The sequence below is a fragment of the Apis florea genome, unplaced genomic scaffold (assembly GCF_048593485.1).
Source record: "Apis florea isolate Af1SG1 unplaced genomic scaffold, ASM4859348v1 contig_1767_pilon, whole genome shotgun sequence".
Lineage (NCBI taxonomy): Eukaryota > Metazoa > Arthropoda > Insecta > Hymenoptera > Apidae > Apis > Apis florea.
In genome coordinates, this window is record NW_028256473.1 from 273043 (window position 1) to 290344 (window position 17302).

Below are 17302 nucleotides of genomic sequence, written 5' to 3' on the forward strand. Positions count from 1 at the left end.
TCTGGCAACGCGTTACGTTTTGCACCTGCGTGACCAACCCTTACGGATTATTACGCAGGCGTCCGCGGTCGTCCGATGAATGTTAATCGATGCTGTATGACTGCCCTCGAGTAGCTTGGTTTTCGGAAGAAAGAATAACGTTGTTGTCCAAATTTTAAGAAACACTCGACAACGCTTACATTACGTCGTAGATATCGATGAATAATACGATAGAAAAAGAAAAGAGCGAAAGTGGATACGGGAAAGACGGGATCGTTATTTCTAAATAATAATAATTAGATTTCTGAATTTCATTTTACCGAAAAGGATTCGTTATATTTCTAAAAGAAAAGGGATGACAAAATCGATGAAAGTAACGATTACGTCGAATCAAATTTTACGCATTGGAGCGATTCGTGACACGATTGGAACGCGAGGGAACCACGAATATCGAGGTTTATTACATCGATGATCATTTCTTTGGAGATGATAGTGGGATATTGGTGGGCGTTACACGCGATTGCTTTTAGCGTCGATGCAACCTGCGCCTGCAATCAAGCTGATTCTTCCATCTGCTGCTCGCCTGGGAATCAGAGGTGCAGCCTTTTACCTGGTCCAACGCCCACACCTCCCACCTTCATCTTCCAAGCTTTCGTTCGTGCCTCTACGATTCCCCTCCCACCCAAATTCCATGCTTTGTCGAAGCATACGCGCGTACATTCCATTTTAATTCCCTAATTTCTTTGTATTTCATATTTATATATCTATGTATACATAGATATATTGTGAATAATTATTTGAAATCGGGCAAAGGATAACGTTACGATTTTTCAGATACATTCGGAATCGAAAGTAAATCGAAAATTATTTTTTCTCCGCTCGGAATATAGAACGTCGCGATAAATATCGAAAACTTGCAAACAATCTCCATCGTTACCAGGTACAAAAAGATTGGATCGATAATCGTTCAAATTGACTCGTTACGACGAGACTCCTCGTCCCATACCCCTCTCAACTAACATTTTCCCGTAGCTTCCCCACTCCGAACTCGAAAGGCGAACGAAACGGCGAAAGTTTCGTAGCTGTAGCCCGATCCACGCGATGTCTGGATGATTTGCACGAGTCGGGAATACCAGGGGAGCACGAGAGGCAACGAGGAGGAGTGGCGCGTCAATGTTCTCGCCGCGTGACGAGCACACGTACAACGCGCGTGAGCAGGTAAAGGAAGCTCGGATTTCCTTTTCAGGTAAATTCCACGAGCGTGGGCGAACAGGGTACCAGATATGGAAGGATGTCGCACCTGTGGGGCGGCCAAGGTGTAAGGTCGCGGTTCCCCACCTCCCATCGCTCCTCCATCCCTTCCTTCCTTCCTTCCTTCCTTCTCCTCTTGCCGCCGTTTGTTTCCAACCGTCCGCGTCCATGGTAGGGGTAAACCGCACGAGGAGGTAACAGGTTAACAAGAGATCGGTGGACGTCGACCGAGTCTTACTTTCCGCCTTTTCTCTCGCACGCCACCATCACTGTGTACGCACGTATGTAGGTAATTTAAGAGAGTTTGTGAATTTCCAAACGTTCGAGGGAGCGGCACGAGAACTTACTCTACTCGATCGCGTGATCGCGTTCGACGAAAGAATTTAAAAGAATTTATTATATAACGATACAAAAATATCGTATTCTATCGTTACGAGTAGACGACGCGGAGAATCGTTAAAGCTTTTGTTTCCGTCTATGTTCTCGTCTATGTTATCGTTTCCGAACGGGAACGCGTTTATTGACGGGAAATCAATAAAGCCGGTGTATTATTTAATGCGAACGAACGAGCGCGAATAATTCGTCCATACGTGGATCGGCGCGCTATTTTTTCTTTCTCGATATTCGCGCCGAATAAAAGACGTACGTAAGTGAAAATCGAAACGCGTACAAATTTTCGCTTTGTCGACAGACAAAGCCAGACAACGTTGCGAACTGAAATGTCCGAATCGTGGAGAAAAGCTCGAACGTTACGTTGCTCGGTTTATTCGCGAAACGTTGAATTAACACGATGGATTCGCCACTTTCGTATTCCGCGAAATTGGGACAAATGCAAATCTCTCCAAACTTTTATCGTTATTCGGGAACGGGCGTTTGGCCGCGTCGAGACTCACTTTTAATCTTTTTTACCATTCGAAACGCGAATCTTGCTCGCTTCGAATCGATTAAACGCGAGATTAATATCGTTTTTTTTTTTTTTTTTTTTTTTTTGAAAGAAAAGAAGTTTGAGAGAGGACACCTTTTGCGCCAGTTTTGTCACTCGTGTCCCCGTTTGCGATTCCACGCGATCGATAGTCCATTTTCTTCTGGACTGACAACATTCGCGAAATAAATTTCGTAGCTTCGTTAACCCTCTTAGTTTATTACGTGGAAACTAATTATCATCCCGATTCCATAAAAATAAATCAACGTTCGTCGTAACGTTATCATCCAACTTTCGACTCGAATTTTAATTTTTGAGAAGATGAAATGAATCTTGGCGAAACGATCGAGGAAATTTTTCCATAGAAAGTCCATTTGAAATCGAAAGAGTTTTAAAATCGTCTCCGCTGTTTCCTGAATCCTCTTTATTATTCCCTTTTTTTTTTTTATCGAGAATGGAATGCAATGGATCATAAATATCGGGTCGTTCCTGTTTGCAAAGTGTCAGCTCCCCGAAGCGTGAAAAATCGCATCGTATAATAATATAGAAGAGTGTATAAAAATGAGAATCTAATTATCATCGGAAAGCGCCATAAATATTATCCTCCGACGGAAATCGTATTGCGATGAATCATTCGCTCGTTTCAACTTTGATAAGTTCAAAAAAAAAAAAAAAAAAGAAACTTTTTACCCCATTTTCCCTTGGATTTCCCCTGGATCTCGGGAACACGCGCAAACGACAAAACTGTAACGACGAGTGGTCGAGGTATACTGTCCTAGTCCGAGATGCACTACAACGATATTCGCAGAGTCGAGTGCACCAAGACACGTTGCACGTTGCACTCGCCTCAGGTGGAACGCGATCGATGTTCTCTACCTGCATTTCCTGCTCTCCTGACATACGGAATCGGCCGATATACCTGAATTGACGACCGAACGATACGTCCAATGTGTGTCTTGTAAATAAAAAACGTATCTCTCGTTTCAAAAATATTATACGTACACCATTTTACGACTCTTGGGAATTTTAAACAGTCGGTTTAATAAACACAACAATATTTCAACGTTTTTTAAATATACGCAACAACGATTCCTCGCTGATCGATCGGCACGTAGAAATTTTGTTTTGTCTTCTCTAAATACGCATGTAAATGAGCACAACACGACCATCAAATTGAATGTTAAAGTAATAACGTATCTTCGTGTTTAAACAACAGATATCCTTTCTTCCTATCTAAATATTTTAATACCGATCATCATTTACCTAGAAATTTAAATATATGTTTTAAGCCGAATAAACACAAAATTTTAATCTATTCGAGAAACCGTATATACATATATACGAAAAATTAGCACAGATTTCTAAAAGATAATAAATTTTAGGAGAAAACTTATTTTCGAAAAATAATATACATGTACATATCTCTGGCTTGGATCGAGGAGAGGAGAAGGAAGAATGCGTAATTAATTCGCGTTTTGTCCCGTTCGGGATCGGGAGGATTGTTCTTAGAAAGGGAAGTCATAGGTTTGAAAGGGTTAAAACAAAACGACAGCTCTTCTACCAGAGCGGTAAAGATCGCAAGGAGGACTCTCGACGCGAGTGACCCCGTGTGCGCAGATAAATTCACGTTCCAGGTGATTCAGGTGCGCGAACAGGTGTTCGATACCAGGACAACAAGCGAGAAGGAGGATCGCCAATCTTCCACTTACTTTTCTTTCCCCCTCTTAGGGGAATGCTCGCTCGAATCGCTCGAATCGTTCTCCGTTCGTGTTCGCATCGCAACACGAATATTCTACGCTAAATTAAACGTGTAAATTTGAATTTCGTCGAAAAGATCGCGGAAGAGATTTTAATCTAAAGTGAGAGAAAACGCGTGTCGTGAAATATGTATATGTAAATTTCATAATGCATACCGTATTATAATAATAATATTAATTACGGAGGGTCGAGGCGTTGAGAGAGAGAGAGAGAGAGAGAGAGAGAGAGAGAGAGAAAAGAAAAATCAAGCGAGTTTATAACGCAATTATAAACCAAAATAATTAATTTATTATCCGGTAATGTAATTTCACCCGAGCTAGGAATCATCATTTTTAATTAATCTGGTTACGTTAATGTTTTAAATTATGTAAATATATACAGATGAAATTGGAAAAATGGGTTAATAATTGAGTAATAACGCGTTCTATAAATAAAGAAGGATCGAGCGTGAAAAATATAGATGAGGGAACATCTTTAGAACGAAGAACCATCTCCATTCGATCTCGAGTACTTATCGCGCACCTGAGATTCCAGCGAGCCGAGGAACCGGTTCGAAACGCGATCTCTCGCGTCACCTGATCCCCTGGTCGAATGCACCTGTTTGCTCACCTGAAGCCAGGATTTACCTTTTCCAGGCCGGTCAACTATCGAAAGGTCGGCCTAATCACGATCCATCTTTTCGAACGAACAAGAAAGGGAAGAAGAGGAGACAGGTGAAACGAGTTACCTGCGCCATCTCCTGAATCAGCTGATCGCCTGCTCGATTCGCAAGTCGATGCCTCGATCTCTCGAACGAAACGATCGTTTCACCTGGCGTCGCGACGTTTAACGAGAGAGAGAGAGAGAGAGAGAATCGTTGGACGGGCGAAAGGATTCTTAAAGATTTTCTCGAGATTTATTGAGATAAATTCATTTTTTAAACTCGTTCGTTTCGTCGGACTGGAAACTTTTTACTTCCATCAGGCGAAGATCCATCTTTGATAAGAGATAAACTTTCCCTTTCTATCTTTTTTTCTTTCCAAGGTTGGGGTGAAAAATCGACTCGAACCGCGATAATATTTCATAAAAGTTTCGCGTAATTTATCCTATGACTTTTTTTTTTACTCTTTGCGATAAAGCGAAATTTTCTCAAGGGACGCAACGGATGTTTCCTCAAGAATAAATAGAAGGTAGAAAATTAAGGTAGGTAGATATATATATATATATTCACCGAAGAGGAGGGGGAGAGGTTTCTCTTTGACATAATCCCAGACGGAAATTCAAGAGATTGGAGCTCGCGAATCTGTGACAAATTAATGCAGCCGTTTTAATGAAGCAAGTTTGCACTGGCGAAGGGAAGGACCATTTGTCACGCGGAATCCGATGAGCGGATGAAACTCTCATTAGTCGAAAGAGAATTCAATGGGGAAACGAAAGAGTTTTTCGTTCACGGCTGTGTCAAACGAGATCGCCGCGCGAACCAAATTTTGCCCCAACAATCGCTAATTTGCCTAGTTGTCACGGCCAACCCGATAAACTGACAAACGACCACCGTAATAAAGTCTCCTCCCCCACCCCTCAACCTCCACCGTAATTCTCTAAATTTACGTCGTAGCGAATAAGGACTAATTATTAAGGAAAAGGAAATTATTCACTCGCCGTTTTTAATATATAAATCTTGGCCGTTATCTCGAGTGAAACTGAAATTGAAATACGGTTTTTCGTGCGTGGAAGAGGGGGATCGAAAGAAGATGGGAGAGTATCGATAAAGTCTATGGACGATCGATCCTCTTTTACTACCCTCCGAGAATCCATTACGGTTAATATCGTCCATAAAATGCGTTTTACGTTCGACGGGATAAAAAGCGCTAATTACGCAATGGCCGCGAGGCATAATTACCACGATGACGACTTTGAAATTGAACGTTGCTGCCCTTTGATTTCGCCTCCAGTTTTTCTCTTCTATTCTCCGCTATCTCGAAATAAAACCGTGAAGCGTCTCGATATATTTTGGTTACAAGTGCAATTTCCACCGAGTGCTTTCCGCCTGGAATCTAATGCTCTCTTCGTTCCCGTACTTTGTTTCCTTCCGAATTAACCAATTCGAGTTATACTTTTTCTCCTCTCTTTAATTAATCCGCTTCTGCTTGAGAAAAAAAAAAAAAACGACCAAAATTTTTCTAAAAATATTATCTGCCGTTAATAATTCACAGAGATCGCCTCCAACCCGTTTTCCGCGGAAAAGTGAAGAATCGATGGAAGAAAACGTAAGCAAGATTTGCGTAAGCGACGTTCGATCGATAAACACGGAAGTTATTCCGGTTTTACAGAGGGGGGGGGGGAAGAATTTTAAAGATTTTATTCCGGTTTCCACGACACTTTGCTTCCCGAATTTCGTCTCGACGAAACGATGAGAGAACTTTCTCTCCGATCGTTTTAAAGAGAATAAACGCCGCGTGTAAAGTTTCATTGCCGTTCGAGTTTAATAAAGTTCGTGCGCGCGCCGTGCGTTTCAATTACTCGCCAATTGCTCGAGAATCGACCGACCAAATATATATATGTACACACCGAGAGAACGAGGGAAATACGAATTTCATCGATTAATGATTTGGAAGAGGAATCCTATCCCTCTTTCTCTCTAATCTATTTCGAAACGAATTTAAATATTTCTACAGTTCGTACAGACACGTGGCGTGATCAAAATTCAAGGGACAACGCGAAACGTCGATAGAATCTCTTAGTCGAATCAGGTAGAACTCAGTCGGGATCGCTTCTGGATCGAAAAACGATCGAATATTCAATCAAAGAAGTGACGCGTTTCAAAGAAAACAAATCATCCCTCCTAGTCTTGAATCGTTTTCGTAGAAAGATAAGTAGACGATAATCGAGCGGATAGCGAATTTTATAGAAACATGGAATGCTCGATCGATCGAAGAGAAAAGATATCCGGTTAAACGGATATCGATCCAATCCCGTTCAGTTCAGTTTGTCCGAAATTTGCCCGAACCCGGAGCAATTCTACCGTGTCCACCACGGTCTGGCAAACTTCTACACATCCAAAGTGGGTTCTGTCCCGATCGTTGTCAAAGTTTCACGATCGTCCGCCCCGTGGTTCTACAGTTTCGTCATCTTCGTCCCCGATATTTGCCTCCGAAACCCCGCCAACTTCCTCCCCGCTCAAATTGACCAAGTGTCGGGGAATATTATCGGGATTCGCGGGGGGCCGGCTGGCAAAGTTCTTTCGAAACGTCGTCGCTCGACAAGCATTCGGGACACTCGCCTCTGGAACGGGTTTAGACTAGTTCTTTGCGATCCGACTTCGGCGGAGATTGATAGAGGCCGCATTCCTCCCGCGTGAAATCATATCTGGGCCGAATCGCGTTACCATTAACCTCGACGATTTCTCACTTCTTGCCCGCATTGTTCGAAACAGCTTCGTTTTTTATCGAATCGATCCAAGTATCGACCTCGAAATATATCTTCCAAATTCGTTTCCCATCTAAATATATCTATCTATAGCCGTTGGTCGCAAAATGGATCGCAACTGCATTTTTGCATTATTTATTGTCGATCGATAAAAAATTAATTGTCTCGAATGGGATGGAAACGAGCGATCCAATTAACGATAAACGAAAAAAGGTTAACCGCCACCACAATTAATCGATTTTGATCATTGAAATTCCGCGCTCGATCGCCAAATTTTCTCCCAAATTTAACCTTCGATCGGATCCTTCGACGTGTATACGAATAATACGTGGTTCAACTCGTAGGTTTCGCTCGTCCTACACTCGTCGTACACTCTCCTTTCCGCTCGGCCGCTTCCGCGAACGAACTGGATGAAAATTTCTACGTTACGTCATCGTGGGAGATCTGTGTTTACGCGGTACACACCTTGCGAATTCCACGCGTCGAGGGGGGGGGTAAATGGGCGAGGTATTTTCGCGTTGCGTCACCCGCGCATTTTCACAGAGGGAAGTGCGCGAATCCGTTTATATCCTTCGACAACGGAACAATAAACCCACCTGGTCGCATTCACCGTCACGTTACGATCACCTTACGTAATCGTTTCGTAACCAAGAGCGCAATCAGGTTAAACGGCGCGCCGCCCTCGTCGGATGTTATCCGGCCACGCGTCACCTTCCACTTCGAATATTATACCGTTTCCTGCAATCGTCGCGGAAATAATATGTAATATGTAACGCGATATGACCGACGAAATTATCGAATACACGAGCTCGAGCAAGAATCGTATAGCTCGTGGTCGTGACATTTAAAGGGTGACCGGACGACGAGCAAGAAGCAGGCAGGCAGCCAATTAGCGAGCCACGAATTCCGCACCCGAGAGAAATCTCCCTGTTGTTTCTCTCTCGCGCGCGTTAATTGTACGAAACGAAAATTCGTTTCACTCCCGCGCGTTTCCGTAAACACGCTCTCCAATTTCGGGAGCCCGCCATCTTTTTTTTTTCTTTTTTTTTTTTCGAATTCGAAACAAAAACGATCCCAGCCAAATTATTCCAGCCTCCGGGGAAGCCGGTTAACGCGTACCAAATAAAAACGGATGCGGCCCCAATTCCTCTCCCGTCCCCTTCGAAAAACTAACTTTTCCCTCGTTGAGCGGGTTATCTCGCGTATCGCGGATAATCGAGGTTGCGAGATCGCGGATTTTTCTTTTTTTTTTTTTTTTTTTCTCCTTTTTTTTGCTCCGTTCACAATACGGAGAGACAAAAGAACACGTGTGTGCACCGTGTCCAGAACGGGGGGATTAGAAAGCATTAACGTTCGAGATATCGGAGGGGGGCGTAATTAGAGCTGGAACAAGGAGCGACGACCAAGCGGAAATAGATGGATACGCACGGCGATCGTTTTACCTTCGCGCGGTCTACGTTTACGTAAAAGGATTAGTCACGATGTTTCGTGTTTACCGAGAAATATTTGAAAGCTCGTGGAACGAGTTCTAACGTTCTCTCGTATCTCACGGAGAAGGGGGGATCGTTTTAATTGTTCCTCTTCGCAATTACACTAGTAGGATTATATCGTATATTTTGTCACTTGTCAATTGCCTCTCTCGGATTTGTTTGATTGCAAAAACACGATTTTATAAAAATCGGTCGTTTCGTTTTAATCCTTTCCCTCGTCAATATCGTCTTTCACGTTGGTTTTTAACGATGCAATAAAACGAAGCAGGAACGAGCAATCAATATATTATTATTATCCAAGCCAGATAAAGCGAATAATAAAATGTTCCGCGGGACGCATCTTTTCCCCGACGTAATTGAATGAACGGCTGGTTAATAAAAGAATTACGACGAAAGAATACAAGGTGTCAACGTAAACACGGGGGAATGGCTCGATCTCGCAACACAGCGTTGGATCAAAAACAACGGACGAGCGAGAGAGAAGGATTCGTTCGATCGATTATCGAGCACAACCGCTCGTTGTTTCGAACCGAGATCTTCCTCGTCTGGCGGCCGCTTGAAATTTTTATTCCGTCCACAGAATCGGTCCTTGAATTTTTCAACCGTCTCCTCCTCTCGCTTCCGCGTTTCGACTCGACTCGTCCACCACGTGGGGACGATAAATTTGAATTTGTTTCCGACAAAATTCTCGATCGAAACAACCGCAAAAAAGAGGGGTTAAATGATTTTTAAACTCGATTATGTCGCGTTAATTATCCATTCTGTTTGTTAAATGACGCGGAAAGCACCGGTTACCGATAAACACGACGCTTCGAAAATGAAGCAGAAAGAAGGGGGATAATGAGAAGTTTAATTATTGGAAATGTACACGTAACGCGAAATGAATAGCCGGGCCGCAAACATTGAAATGGAAATATTACGATCGAGATTACCGGCTGTCGTTGTGAGAAAATTTCCCCGTTCCAAATTATTATTTCATATCGTCGATATCGCGACGATGGAGCCTCGAGGTAGAAAATTAGCGATCGCGTTATTTAATTAATCGACACTATAGGGGGGAGGGAGGGAGGGAGGGGAGGGGAGGCGAGATCAATATGAATTTCCGCGACTGTAATTAGTTTCGAAAAGATTGGAATGTTGCCCGAACGATCTGGCCAATCTGGTCAAAGTTGTTCCAGCGCACAATGCCGTCGAATTTTAACCGATTCGCGATCGAGCCACGCGAAATAAAGCGACAAATTTTCCTCCATCCCACGTTATTTATTCGAGGATCCTCGATCGTTCCGTTTTAAATTGAAACGTTTACGTTTCAAATCTTAAATCCGCATCGTTTGTTTTTTTTCCACAGGGAAGAAATATAAATTCGTATAAATTCGAAAGGGAGAGAAGCTCGAAAAGTGTTGCCGCTTCGTTAAAGACGGGTGGCCAACGATGATGGACAGGCAGAGAAAAGGTAAAGAAGGAATGGAGGAAAATTTGTTGGTGGGACGCGATATAATTGACGGGTCTGAGGACGGCGGCGAATCCGCAACGACAATTATTTCGCGACGTTTCGCGGTTTAGCACTTCCCCAGTCGTCGAGAGGAAGGGGACGAGTGTCGCGCGGTTACGAGAATTATGGTATTCGTGGTGCCAGATTGGGTGACGTAAGACGCACGGTATGCAAATAAGATGCAAATTTTGCTCTATACTATATCGAAACGATTTTTTCTTTCCTTTTTCCATCGATACAATTTAATCGAGGAATTAACTTTTAATATCCCCGCATTTGTTTAACCATTTATGCGATACCTCGATTACCTCGTTACATCAATAAAGGATGGAGGCTAATATCAATAATTCGAGTATAATTGTAAAAGAGTATTACACGAGCAAAAGTTTATATCGGTTATACATAATCGGGGGATGAATGAATCGGTATTCGGATTTAATCGAATCAAATATCCAATAATCGATATCTAAACAACCGGTAGTTCTAGTCTATCTAGCAACTTATTCGAACCAATTCACCCCTGCTGCAGATTTACCTCGCTACAAGCCATACGGAATAATAATCCCTGTGGAATATATAAATTCTCGCGTCGAATCGATCATCGTCGAACGAGTATCGAAATCGAGTATTTCACGGTGAAATTGCCGAAACAAAATTCGTTGGAGGAGGGGAAAAAAAGAAAAAAAAAAAAAATTATCGAACGACTCTGTTTTTATACAAAACGAATACATCGGGATCACGATCGATGCTCGTCCTCCGATCGTGGGCGTCGATAATATCGTACGGGATAAAAAAGCACTAGAATTGGTCAATTGATAATAAAATTTATGCAATTTCGATGACCGTACGCTCGCCGATTCTGTTTACCAACAGGGCAACGAATTGAAGGGAGAGAAAAAAAAGAAGAAAAAAGAAAAAAATACACGGGTTCTTTGTAAATATTTAACAACGGGAAACAATCGAGCCGAGATTCGATTTATTATAGTCGATACCGAGAGAAGGATACGCGATACGATATGCACGGATCGTAATAAATACCGATTTTGGAAGCTGTGAAAAATGCGATTTAATCCTGGAACAATTCATTTTTACGCGTGAAATATTTCAATCTTTATTCCTTTTCTCTCTCGCCACTTGAAAGTCTAAAAATACGCATCGTCGCATTCTATTCCGTAAATAACGTAAAATTAAACTATTGGACGAAATGAAATGATGGAAACATCGATACGAGAATACAAATACTGGATAAAAAGTATATGTACGATTCGGAAATAAAAAGAAGAAGAAGAGGAAGAAGAATGTTCACGAAGCAAATTTAAACCAGGTCACGAGCGATTTTCTTAATTTCGATCTAGTCGAAACGAGGGTTCCACGCTCCTCGAGGAAAAGGAAACGAGAGATTCGCGAGAGAGACGGCGGTTAACTGGAAGTTAAGTTGGTTCCCGGGCGGAGGTTGTTTAAATCCGCGGCGAGTACGAGCCAACCCCATTAAGACGTCCAGGTAACTCTCAAGTTCGTTCCAACAGAGGCAATTTGCACCCTCGGATAATCGCGATACGACGTCCAACCCGAAAATTAACAATCGTGCCGGGCCAATATTGCTCCCGCAACGTCTACTTATGCGACGTTCTAAAATTCCGTTCCAATTTACGACACAGTGATAATTATCGTGAGCATCGTTCACGTTCCAACAGACGTAATCCAACAGCGCGAAACAGTGTTTTCATGTCTTCGTTGAAAGATGTAACGAACGAGTCGTCTTAATTAATCGCGAAATTTGATCGATTACGATTTTCCACGATTTCTCTTTTGGCTGTCGAGCTTCTTCGAATCATGTCGTTTACGCTCTTCAAAACTTCCGGCAGGATAACACGACTAGTACAGACTTTCTCCTCTATTTTCACTTCGCGAAAAGCTCTTAATAACGATAAGAAGAAGGACTAAGAGATTCTCGATGGAGAGGTAAGTAGGCGTTGGATAATCAGTTTCTGCTAATTCCTTCAACGTTTATTCCAAGATTTCTCTTTCATTGTTACTTTTCCCCCTTTTCTCCAAATATTTGACTTTCTATTTCGATGCTCGAACTCGTGTTTGATTAGTAGTTACGAGCTGTATCCATCGAGAGCAATTAATAAAATTTCCAACTTATCTCTCAGTGACGGACTTTGACGGACTTTCCAACGGACACGATTCTCGATTCTTTGTTTAATCGCGCGTAAATTTCGCGAAACGCGCGAAAATTTTAATCTCGGGGATGAGCGTAATTTGCACCGGGCGATAATCGTGGCGCATTTGCACGTTACCGTGTACGCGATAACGTTAACGAGGTTGTCGCAGGTTCACGCACGTCGTGCCTAAGTAAATTGGCGGGCAAACGTTCGCCGAGCCCCGACAAACCGGCCAATTCGATTGCGGGACACGTAGCGAGGGGGGTGTGGAATCGATAATCGAGACACGGAATTTCGTCCCACCTTGTTCCTGCTTTTTCCCTATTCTCATCTCTATTCCCAACCGATTCGCGAATTTTAATCCACGAAAAGATAAAGATATCGTGGATATCACACGCAACGTCCGATGATTGTTGCCGGGATGAACGGCAAAATATGTACAATAGATGTGAGAGAACGACCGATGCGTGGATAAATTTGTTTCCCAAGCATTGCTCGAGTAACGAGCAAAATATATAATAGCACCGAAAGTGAAAGTGATCAAACCGGTAAAACAGTACACCTTTACCGATATCGAATACTCGAGTCTGCAAGTTCCTCTCAAAGAAAACTATTCGCAGGTGAGCGTGAATTTCATCGTGGAATTCCTTTGTCTCCGAAAATCGGCCCGATTACACCCATTAAAAGGTTGTTTTTTCGCTTAAACGGGATGTCGAGTGGTGGAAGGCGAAATGGGGCGCAACGGCGGTTCGTAAAACACGACGAACAACACGCGGTCGTGGAAGTTAAATTGCGATCGCGGGTATGGAAAGAGTTCGCGAAATCACATTGACCCAGTTCCTTTCTTTCTCACCCTTTTGTTCGCGGTCGAGCCATGCGCCGCATACCGGCCAAGCGACGCACACACGGCCGCGCGTACGAAATCGAGCGCGTGTAAATACAGACGGGGACGCGCGTGTACACGCGCGAATAGACGGAGAATAGGAGAGGTTCTATTAACCGCACAGGTACGCAGCCGCGCATTCCTGCGGTTTCAACAACATAACCGGATTACACTGTTCGCATAGGTGAATTAGCAGGCAAATGTTCGGTAAATGTTTCGTTCGTTGCTTGTCTGGTCTCTATCTTTCGATCTCTCTCTCTCTTCCTCCTCCCCCCCCTCCCTCCTCAGGATAATCTTCGTTGGAAGAAACGTGAAAAATTTCAAAATGTACGGATTATCTTAAACGAAGCAAAATTTCTCCACGAATCATCTATTATCGGATATACAACGTTTTCTGGTTAATTTTATCGCGAGAATTATAGTACCGTCTCGTACCGTTCTCGTATATCAAAATTATCAAGTACTTCCTCGCAAAAAGTTATCTTCGAACGAACGGAAATAATTTTCCGCTTATTTAATTACTCGTTAACTTACTTCGCAGAGCTGTTTATCATCCGCGATTATTTCAAAACTTAACCCGTCTGGTCTGTCACATATATATATATATATATTTTATCGTAGAAAATTAAATTTTTATAAGAAGTAAATATTTAAAATTCGTAATTTCGTTAAATGAAATCTCCAAAAACTAATTTTTAATTTTTATCCTTATCGAAAAAGGAAATCGAAACGTGTTTCTTTCGAAAATGTGTGTGAACATAACCTCGAACATAACCTTCTACACGATGATCCTTGTTTCCTTACGCACACATGTAAGATATTCAAAGTTTTTTTTCTTTTTTACGATTTTAAAAAATTAACCAGAAAATTAAAAAATAATCAAAAATATAAAGAAAAGAAAATATATATGGAAAAATGTATCCCTAAACATTTGACGCAAACGCGAAGACATTGCGCACATGTGCGTGAAATATAGTTTACGACTCATAGATGTCGCGATAGCCTGGAAATTTTTTAAGAAAAATCTAATATCGCCATCGAATATGCATTGCTTGAAAATATCAATCGTATCAATGATTATAAATAAACATTATTACGTAGTATAAAATTTCGTCTCGATTTATGTATTCGCCAATCTCTATCGATTATCGATATTATTGTTGCGAAATCGATAAACGTTATCGTGACGTCACGTAATGTTCCGCCATGTTCCCGCCATTTCCCGCCATTTCCTGCCAATTTCTATCGTTCTTTTACCTCTCGCGATTTTGCATCGCAAAGTTATCGCCTCGAAAACTATTAAACTATAGGATAATTATGCGTCGAAAGTAACGATCGTAAAAGCTATTAAACTTTATTTCGTCGACTCACCGTTTTTTCGAACTGGTTAAAGGTGTCGCCTCCCTCGGCGTCTTTTCCTCTCTTCTCCGCTCCTCGTTCTTCGTCTCGTGGTTAACTTCGATTTCGGTTGCACAGCATATAACGCGTAAAATCGTTTCGCGGCACTAGCAATGTCACTTGAAATTTGTCGACTCCCCGTAGCACTTGTTTCAGCTAGAACACACCATTAGAACACACCGTGTATCGACACTAAGAACCATCCGAAAGAATCGCGAAGACTATTTACGCGAAGGAAAGCTTCGATCGAGGTTCACACGATTCGAAAAGAACGAATTATTACACTCGAGATCAAGACATTGCGATAATTGGAAGTATTTTAATGATTCGAAACTCAAAAACGAAGGGTTAACGAAGAACTCGTACGAAAATATCGCGAACGCTACCAGTAGCGGGTTACGACTGACGCGCACGATCTAATGTCAGAATCGATTATCGATTAACCGCTAGAGGGCGCGGCTAATATCGCATGCCGCGAAAATTTAATTACGATAAAAATAGCGTCGCGTCTCGTGCAAAGTTCATTTAACGTAAAACGATTATTTTCAATATTCGTCGACAAGAGGATTCTCGCAGAGTTGAAAATTTAAAATTCTAAAGATAAAAATTATGGAATTATCGAACTGAACGTGTTCAACGGTCGAATCGTTAGAGTTTCAACTTTAATCCCTCGATGTCGGGAGAAAAAAAATTGGAAATCGAGCGTATCCTCTGGCGTCGTGGAAGAAATTGCCAAAGAAGATTTTCGTGAATTTAAACCGCATGCGAGAGTAGGGAGGGGGGAATCCTGGTATCAAAGAGGGATCGAAGTCTCTTCAACCCCGCTGAGCTTTTCGTCCTTTTCACTCGTTCCCCTCGCGTAACGTCGTGCCAGCCACTCCCGTCGCGAACCGACAAAGTCGCCGATTTTTCTTGGCTCGAATCTTAAAGGCGAACGCGAAAAACTGGTGACTCGAGCCGAAAACGAAACCAACATCTCACCAACTTCTCGTGCAACTTTTATCGATTAATTCAAATTGTTGCGAGTGAAATTTCTGAATGAACGAATTATAACCCGAATTTCTCGCCTATCTTCTCGAACTTAACGCGCGTACGAAAGATTACCGATCGATTGACTGGGCAGTTGAACGTTCGTTCGAACGAATTAATTTCGATTTCATATTTTCCGAGGAAATATTATCGTTCGAAACGGACGAGTAAACGATGAAAATCGAAGTTCGGGTTCTCGAACACGGTCGAACGATTAGCAACGATAACCGGCAAACGGGACCTAATTCCTCCTCGCGCTACGTAAACTGATCGATTATCTGTAACCAATCAGATTTCGCGTAACTGGTGCTTGACCAAACAAATTATTTCCTCCTGATTACAGCCAGGCAGAGATCGCACCGTCCCCGGCCGATCGACCGCCGTGTATAACGCAGTTGAATCGTTCGATTAAATTGCGCGCAAATCGCGAACCGCACTCGAGAGATTTTCACCCCTCCCCCTCCGTCATTTCAAGCAATTTCCTTTCGCGGTCGCATTACGCCGCGAACCACACCGTGGCTTTCTATACCGTTGATGCAGTGTCATCGGGATCGCGGGTGAAAGAGTTATGCCTCGTTTAACAACGAACGAGCCAACTATTAGCGATACAATGCGGCCCATCAATTGGTCGTGGCGGCACGCGTTTAACAACCCGGCTGTTACGCCTTTCTCGCCGTTCAATCGATCTTGCTTTTCCAAACAACGAGGGGATCGAACAGACAAGTCTTTGCGTCTTTTCCTACACACATTTTGCACGAGAGAACATTTTTTTCTCATCCGTTGAAAATGTGTTGAAAAAGCGATAGAAATTATATATATTTTTCGCGAGATTGAAATGGATCGAAGAGAGAGGAATAATAATTGAAAAATGATTGGAATTATCAACGATCATCACCTGTGAAGGCGCATCGAGACGACGGCGCAAGAGCGAGTGGTCCCAATCCTCTTTCATCACACCGCGAACAAGTGTGGCGTGAACACGTACCAGTGAACACGAAGATGGGTGGGAATCTCGCGGACAATCGACGCGTTCGAGAATCGAATCGGAAGGGCGCGGAAGGCGGCGACGGCGGTGGCGGCGGCGGCGGAGGAATCACCGTGATTCCTCGTCCACCTTTGGGATTCTGCGCGTGATCGGCACGCCGCGTTTCCGCCTCGCGTACGTCCCGCACGTTCACCGTTACACGTGACGAGCCGTTTCCTCTGCACAGCGCACTAGGCTCCAGATGGAGGTCTACCGAGACACTGACGAGCACTCTCGCCACGAGGAGGACATTCCCCGATTCTCGGCCGAGCCGGTGAGAGTGAGACGAGAAAGGAACCGAGAGGGAGAGGATGGAAGGAAAGGATCGCCGATCGCGCCTTTCTGCTCGCGCGCGTTTGCCTCCGTTCCAAGCTTTTCACCGTTTTCTCCTCTCTCTCTCTCTCTCTCTCTCTCTCCCTCCTCTCGCTTCCAACCTTTCGAGCGAGAGAGAGAGAGAGAGAGAGAGAGAGAGAGAGAGAAGCCTCGCGATCATTCAAGTGCGA

At 43.1% G+C, this 17302-nt stretch overlaps 1 protein-coding gene across 3 annotated transcripts in view; it reads right to left on the minus strand.

The window, feature by feature from the left end:
• Positions 1–17063, minus strand: part of LOC100868721 (salivary C-type lectin 2) — a 69376-nt gene extending 52313 nt beyond the window's left edge. The window contains exons 1-2 of one of the 3 annotated variants that reach the window (XM_086908460.1): positions 16671–17063; positions 14720–14902 (exon numbers count right to left, since the gene is read on the minus strand). The gene's annotated coding sequence lies outside the window, so the exon portion shown is untranslated. Of the gene's footprint in view, positions 1–14719; positions 15151–16670 lie in introns of those variants that run through there. The other 2 variants (XM_012484662.3, XM_086908452.1) reach the window with 2 other exon arrangements.
• Between the last annotated feature and the right edge of the window lie 239 nt (positions 17064–17302).